We start from the raw sequence: 8346 nt of genomic DNA, 5'->3' as shown, positions 1-8346 counted from the left end.
GTCCTGGTCAAATTCAACCTTCCAGGTCAACCCTACTCGCCGAGTCACCCTATTGACTCGCCGAGTTCATATATTCAGAGTTCTTCCATTCGCATCTCGACTCGCCGACTCAGTCCATGACTCGCCGAGTCTACTGATTTCCGAGTCCTGACCTGTCCAACTCACCGAGTCTCCACTCGACTCACTGATTCGAGTCTCAACTCGGAGGGTTTGGGGTTTCGCGACCTGACTCGCCGAGTCCAAGAACAGACTCGTCGAGTCCAAGACAACCTTCAACAGACTCGCCGAGTTGTTCATCCAACTCGCCGAGTTCCTACCCAACTTCATCGGACTCGACGAGCTGTTCATCCCACTCATCGAGTTCCTCCTCATCTTCATGGTACTCGCCGAGTCCACTCAAAGGATTCGCCGAGTCCATTCAGATCTCTATACATGCAGAGGACTTTTGAGTCATGCATGGACTCCAAACCGTAGATATACCCTTCCCAAGCCTATTCCTCACGTAAAGTTGCAAACTTTACATGTAGAGAAGGAGATCTAGACAAAATACACCATAAACTAGGGTTTAAGGCAAGGAGGCTCCATAATCAACTCAAGGGCTGAAACTTTATGCTTCTCAAGACCATAGTATGCTTGGATCTGAAGTAGCAACTCCAGATCCAACTTCTAACTCAAATGGATGACTATCCATGGCTTAAAAAGCCCCAAATCTCACAACCAAAGAAGATCTAAAGGAAAGAAACGACTTATTACCTTCAATAACTCAGAAAGGTTCCACGAACTCCAGATCTAAGGCCAATCCTTGAGACTTCAATGATTTCCCTCTTTCTGCTTCCTTCAATTCACCCAAAATGACCCAAAAATGACTTGGAAGCTTGAATGCACAACAATGGGGGCTTAGGGTTCGTTTTATGTATGAGGGAGGCTCTAAGGAACCCTAATGGAGAGAATAGGGAGTTTAAATAGCGCCCAAAGTCCCGGATTTAGGGTTTTCCTCGTACAGATCTGACTCGCCGAGTCTCCTTGGCCGACTCGCCGAGTCGGTCACTTACTCCTCAACCCGGATCCCGCTTGGACTCGCCGAGTTCTTCCTTGGACTCGCTGAGTCCCCCCCTTAAAGTTAGGGTTTTCTTTCTTTTCTTGGCCTTCAAAACTTTGGGTGTTACAACTCTCCCCCACTTAAACTAAACTTCGTCCTCGAAGTTTGCCATGGTCCACCGCCTGCGATCTGCTTCCAAAACCCACCAATTATCCCAACACCAGCTGCCTACCTTCGCTGGTCTTCCACCTGGTCATTCTGACTAACATAAACCTCGCGGATAAAACCTCGGGTCAAACCTGACCCTGAACAACTTAGAAACACAACTTACTCAACCGACAATCCTTCTGGTATTCTCCGAGTACTGCACTTGAACTCATAGGGGTTGACCCCTTCTTTCCTTACGTGATTCCCTTGCCTTCCTAAGGCGATGCTCCATATCCAACTATTTCCTCTGTCACTGTGAAGGTCCTATCCTTCACCAACCCATCACCCCCGATATTTCAAGTACGGGTCATCCCCGTCAGTAACCGCTGACACTCTCTTCTCTGTCATAACTTGGTGTCGAGCACCCCTCGATTCAACTAACTGAATTCCACCATACACTGCTTACCCGCAGTACTACTGACTGAAAATTCTGCTTTTCCTTGTCTGCCTTCCGTATGAACTGAGACCACCCTGTTCCCTACCAACCTATCAATGTCTGGATTACCGGCTCCCACCGGTAGCTAGTCCCAACACTAAGGTCCCTACCAGGTCTCACCTGTGCTGCTAAAACTCACGGGCCTCGCCCACGGGTCCCACCCGCCTCTATCCTTCTAGTCCCACTAGTCTAATCACTCTCGCTTGGGCCTCGCCCATGGGTCTCACCCAACCATATCTTGGAGTGGCCTCCCAAGGTCTCACCTCTCTAGGGCTATATAGGCAAACTCCCTATCATTCTCATCCACTACCCATTCCTAATCACTACTAGAAAAACAACCTTTTACGACGTTTATTACGCGTCGTAAAAGGCTCAGACGACGCGCAAATGCGCGTCAAGGAAGGCCCTGTCATAAAGAGAGACGACGCGCATTTACAGCGCTCATTTACGACGCGCGTTTACGACACGCAATGCGTATCAAGGAAGGCCCTGTCATAAAGGAAGACGACACACATTCACGTGTCGTAACCTTACGACGCGCGTGTTAATGACACGCAATGCGTATCAAGAAAGCCCCTGTCAAGAAAGGTCATGTCATAAATGAAGATGACACTCATTTTTGCATATCATAATTTTAAAGGCTTAAAAAATATTATTTATAGATTCACTAATTTTCAAATTAAATTTTTATTTAATGTCTCATAATAGAAAATAAAATATCGTATACAAAAAATACAATCCATTGCATAAAATTTAATGTCATACAAAATAATCGTTCCATGGAAAGATAAAACAAATCAATAGAAGTTGTAACAAAAATTAACAAACTAATTGGATAGAAGAAATATAAAAATATATACCCTCAAATGTTTTTCAAAGTCTAATCTCCATGTCAGCTCTTCAACTCACTTCTCCAGTTTATCCTTAGCTTCTTTAAGGGCTCCAGCATCTCTTACAGCCTGTGACAATCTAATTTGTGGAATCAACCAAAATAAATAAGTCAAATTAATAATCTTTTTATTTCCAATATGTTTTTAGTGTAAGACACATGGTAAATACATGCATAAAGTAAAGTACCTTTGGGTCTCTTCCATTTAACATCTTTCCAATTTGGCGAGCCAGTAGAGTCTTCCCAGTGCCAGGTGGACCCTATTACAACATTCCCTTAACATGCTTTACATCCAATCTGACACATAAAAAATCATAAAAATATTTCAAAGAAATGTTGTATAGATGAGATATTGATAGAATTATAGGACATTACTTGCTTGCCACATGTGGAGGGAAAACCCTACCCACTTGCCTTACATTCTTCCAAAAAAAAGTTGTGTGACAGGATTAAATTAGCGTTATATAAGATTCCATTACAGAAAGGCAATATAATTGAGGAGGCATACTAGCATTGGTCCAGTAGAGAGTTCATTATTCCCATCAAACTCAAAAAGAGCATCAAAAGCATGCAACTTCAAGTCCAAAGTTGGAGTAGCCACCTCACTTTCCAAACAAACATTACCGTGCACCTGAATCAAATACATACAAAAAAACATCAAAAGAATGCAACATCCAATCAAAAACATGTTGGTAATACTTACAAGATTGCAATCATTATTAAGGAAGCTCACAGCTTTAGTTATGCGATGCAGGCCCCAAGCATAATATTCATTCCTGGTATCAAAAAAATAGTATAACATTAGAACATCAACAACACTATTATATGATAATCCAAACTAAGTTGGGAAGCTTGAATAATAGAGACATCAAAGAATTAAAAAGAGTGATTATGAACTAATTTTAGGACATGAGAGCACAAAAAATAGCAATAATAACGAACAAAGAATCCATTTGAAAAATGAGCATGTGTACATTTGTATACCTTCTAATCCCAATTCCCTGATCTTTTTTGCCAATAGCATAACATGTTTAGGGATAATATAGATAACAACCTTTACAACCCATCAAATATCTCAGCCTCAGTACTATGGAGAAACAATAATATATTTGGATGCCTTACCTAAATAACAAATTACAGACTCTCTTTGACTTAACAGAAACAAATATGGCCTTAAGTTCACTAAAAATGAGATTTTATCATTTAAACTCACCAGAACAGAAACATCACCAAGTACAGTGTGTTTTTCTCCCCTATGCAATTAAAATAAAAAGTGAACTGTAATTTCTATAATCAGACAGATGTTGGTTAAACACAATAATGAGCGATTTAGTAAAATGTTGGATATTTTCAAGATTGACAGCAAAATCAATGCAGGTGCTTCCACCTTTTGTTCCACAACACATATCAAGAATCGACTAGATTTCACCTTCCAGATTGGTTCCTGCAACCAGATATGCCGTTGCTTAGCTGTACACATTCTTCAGTGGAGCTAAGGCAACATATACAGTGTATGATGGGCAATTAAATGGAGTTTCACATACATAATAACATATATTACTATATTACCCTTTCTAAACTAATGTTGGTAATAAATGAAATAACATATATTACTATATTAAGCTTTGTAAACCCATTGGTGTAGTTTCACTTACATAATAACATAATCATATGCAAACCAATAAATGAATTTGTATTTTATATTATTATTTTGATTAAATGTCTTACTATCGGCAATGGAAGTGAGTTGTGGTCTCCAACATTTTACTGGAAAGTCACCCCCTGTGGGATCCGCATGCCCTCTCCATATACATGCTCTTCTCCATACCTTACACACATATATATTCACAACAGAATATCGATGTAATATGTATTATCCTTCTTTCCTTTTTCCTAATTATAACTCAATTACTTTTCCTTTGTTTTGCATACCTCGGCATCACCTACAAAAAGGTCATCAATCTCTTCTACAGTCTCCATCCACCCCACCTGAAAAGTAACTCTTAACCATAATATATATATATATATATATATATATATATATATATATATATAAATGCTCCATGAGTTTAGCTTTTTTTTTTTTTTTTTTTGCAATTGTCTCAAAAAGTTTTCTCCTGACTTTTTGCTTTCTTAATGGAACAAGTAAAATGGCAGCCACCTTTTTCAAAAAAAAAATTATTTAACTTAATTGCGTAAATTGTTTTTCATTTAACTTAATTGCGTAAATTGTTTTTCATTTAACAGAAAACTCAATACAAATGAAGAATTGCAACTTCAATGGATTCAAAATTCAGATAATAATATCAAAAAGACAACCCTACCCTGTCCATTCGACAAAAAGATGCCACAAAATGTTCTCACCACTACTTATACTGACAAAAATAGACCCAATGCAAGACTTTTCCCAAATTACCCTTCAACCATTTTCTGCCCTTTTCTTGCATATGTGTCATTAATTGGAGGCTTAGCGCAATAACCAAAATCGTTAAGCTTCTTCAAGCAAAATGAGGACCAAAATGACTATAGAAAACCTTATGTGGACTAAAATTGGAAAAATAAGCTAGACTCAAGGATCATAAATGTAGTCTTATATATTATAGAGATGAAGTTAATTTGGAAGCTGGTTGGCAGTTTATATATCCCTAAAGATGCAACAGCAATCCATCCACTATCACATCTGTTGCAACCAATTTTATATTAGAAAAATCAGACTCAAAACAAGAAATAATTATATTTTTGAATTTTATAATAATTACCTGCATATCAGAAGGGACTAGTTGATTCCAAAGCTAAAATAAAAAATTGAAATATAGAAATTTAGAAATGGAATGAATTGTTATATGAAAAAATTTTACTACATGTAAATACAAAACTCAACTAAAGCTAAAATAAAATATCATTGTTTTGTTATTTTTTAGAAAATAAAGTGTTATTCTATGTAAAACCACAAGAATTTTGAAGAAAAAAATGACATTAAAGCCAAAACATCTTTTGAGAGTCCAGCCTTTTTCTTTTCTGCGTTGTCTCTGACTAGTTTTGTTTGAGGGAATTGGCGAGTCACTTTTGCTGCCTGCGGCTCCTCAGAAGTTAAGTATCAATATATTCTAATGAAGCCAAGAGAAACACAATCCAAATCCTATGTTATGAGTTAATTAGGCATTAAAGAATAAAGGCTTAAGAAATACTAGTAACAACTATACATACTACATACCCTTCTGTGAATCCTTAGCCACGATAGCCACCAACTTTTTTACAATGAACATGAGCTGCAGGATCTGTAGACATTTTTAAAAACTATGAGACTCAAGTTATGTATCATTCTTGTATAATTAGAATTAACAAATTAAGAGTAACCTTCAGGTGTAAGATAAATTCTTTCAAGCTCTCCAAATTGGGAAAAAATTGATGAAGCTTTATAGGATCCATACGTGGAGGAATTTGGCTAAAATAGCATACCCCGCACTTATCAGCCTTAGCATCTTCCTTCAATAAACATCTTTTTATTTTCAGTTTTCTTTCTGCCTTCATTTTTTCTGCCTCTTTATCAGTAGTCTGTTCCTTTATGTATTCATTTCCTTTGGTTAGTTCTTCCTCAAACATTCTCCTGGAAATTGTTTAATATGATTAACTTTAGGCAAGTCAACCTGTGATATTTCATGTTTACTTTGAATAATATTTTTCAGAGTTTTTTTTATAAAATTTGACAATTGACAGTCTACTGCATTTGTTTTTCCTGGGTTTGGGGGTTTAACAATTATATATATATATATATATATATATATATATATATATATATATATATATATATATATATATTCAATAATCAAGAACGCACACCAAGTGTTTGTTAATACGCCAATGACAATGTAGAATTTTAGCTCGACAATAAAATGTTGTCTATGCGTAGCATCTTTCTGTAGCAAATAAAAGGAACCGAAGTCGCTAATAAGTGGCAAAACCCTAAAGCCTAAGGAACATAGGTTTGTCATATAAGCCCAAGAACCTAATTTTAAAACGTAAAGATATGAAGAAGTCAATAATCACTTTGGTTTAAACCCAGATTGATCCTTTAAGTACAAACACAAAGCAGAGAAATAAAAAACCCTAATTTACTTACCACGCTGGAGCAGATAATAAAAAGAACACCACCTACGTGCTGCTGTTCGAAAAAACCCAAGCAATCTGGTGACTCCAATCAGGGGATGAGGCTCAAGCAGGTAGCCGTGAAGTGGTGGTAGAACCTGCAAAGAGAGAAGTCGACAACAGGGCACTCGGTCCGGTTTATAGAATTGGATTTTTTTGATTTTGGGTTTCAGGTAACCTACCATTAAAATGAGTTAAATTTACCTCTATAGTGTAGCCGGAGCGTACAAAAATAAGTTGTGGAATCCCATCAATCACACGCAACTCTTCAGGAGTAGTGATTATGATTATTCATATAAAACAAAAATTATGTATCAATGATTATTATTTCATAAATTAAAGTGTCCGAGAAACCCTAGAAATCGATTGTTGTGTAAGTGTGTGAATATGCGTAGAAAGATAAAGGTGCAAACTCACAGAGATGCTGTTTTTTCTCTAGGAAGGAACAGTCGAAGGAATGGTTGGATGGATCATAGAGAAGTTCAAAGTTATTGAAGATCTCGATTGGAGTTGGATCGGAGATTGGGGAGCGGAAGAAGAGAGAATCAGAGAAGTTCGAAGTGTGGATTGAGTTTTTAGGATGGATCATAGAGAAGTCCAAAACGATTAAACCTCCTTGTACCTCACTCAATAATCGAAACCATAGAAATTTTTGAGTTTTGTATGAACTTTTCTCACGAATGATGTTCACGTCGCCGGCTCTAAAGCGCCATAATCATGCCGAGATCCAGAATCGTATACGTTTGATGTTTACGAATTTGTTGTTGAACCCTAAAGAATCGACCTAGGCATTCCCACTGCTAAAGATTAAGATGAAGGCCCTAGGGCTTTTTCTTGCTGAGTTGAAGAGGCGGGGGTTTAATTTTTGGGATCCAATATGCGGGGGTAATTTTTGCCGATTTCATTTCCCGCCTAAAACGCGTGTTTCACTTAAAAATTATAAAGCGACACATTTAGATGACGCACATTTTATGAAAGGCGCCCTCCGCATTTCTTTGTTTTTTCTTTTCTGACACTAATTTTAGGGCACGCATAAATGCGTATCTTCTATCCTTCAAATTTTGGAAAACTAACACTAGTTTTTAGGGTACGCACAAATGTGTGTCCTCTATCACCGTGTGTCATTGTTTGCGCGTCATTAAAGGGTTGTTTTCTTGTTATGATCCCTGACCGATCACTAGGAGGTAAGGGCCTCGCCCCAACTCCGCTATCGAAGCTACTAAGGAATGCTACGGCTTACCCGTAGTCTTACATCACCATCCATTGCTGACTGCTAGTGAATGCTACGGCTGCCCCGTAGTCTTACAACACTTCCACCACTAACTGCTAGTGAATGCTACGACTGCCCCGTAGTCTTACATCACTTTCTACCACTAACTGCTAATGCAAAGGCACCCATGTGCCATTAGCTCTCAAGATCTCATTCTGACTCCCTCGAGTCCTACGGGCGATCCACAACCTGAATTCCCAACCACGTACTAACCATTACCATCGCCCACACTAGCTGATGGGGAGCTTCTCAAACTCCCAACCCTGAAATCCTCAATCCATCAAATGCTGAACCACTTCTTTTCCTTCTCGGAGGTCGGACACTCTTTTTGGATCTGCGTGCTCCTACCTTTGCACACT

At 38.2% G+C, this 8346-nt stretch overlaps 2 long non-coding RNA genes across 4 annotated transcripts; both read right to left on the bottom strand.

Moving 5' to 3' along the window:
• Positions 1-2399: 2399 nt before the first annotated feature.
• On the bottom strand, positions 2400-4544 carry LOC111900179 (uncharacterized). Of its 2 annotated transcripts, XR_002853141.3 has the most exons (5): positions 4300-4544; positions 3275-3347; positions 3080-3202; positions 2760-2868; positions 2400-2651 (listed from the first exon to the last, which is right to left on the bottom strand). It is a non-coding gene; the product is annotated as an uncharacterized LOC111900179 (long non-coding RNA). The 2 variants fall into 2 exon arrangements; XR_006186001.2 differs by having other exon boundaries at positions 3275-4544.
• Positions 4545-4670: 126 nt separating this feature from the next.
• LOC111900151 (uncharacterized) lies at positions 4671-7564 on the bottom strand. Of its 2 annotated transcripts, XR_002853131.3 has the most exons (6): positions 7135-7564; positions 6922-6983; positions 6692-6815; positions 5929-6178; positions 5786-5849; positions 4671-5678 (listed from the first exon to the last, which is right to left on the bottom strand). It is a non-coding gene; the product is annotated as an uncharacterized LOC111900151 (long non-coding RNA). The 2 variants fall into 2 exon arrangements; XR_002853130.3 differs by having other exon boundaries at positions 6692-6983.
• Positions 7565-8346: the final 782 nt, after the last annotated feature.

Source organism: Lactuca sativa, chromosome 8 (genome assembly GCF_002870075.4).
Source record: "Lactuca sativa cultivar Salinas chromosome 8, Lsat_Salinas_v11, whole genome shotgun sequence".
In the NCBI taxonomy this organism is placed as follows: Eukaryota; Viridiplantae; Streptophyta; class Magnoliopsida; order Asterales; family Asteraceae; genus Lactuca; species Lactuca sativa.
This window is presented reverse-complemented; position numbering and strand designations above follow the sequence as displayed.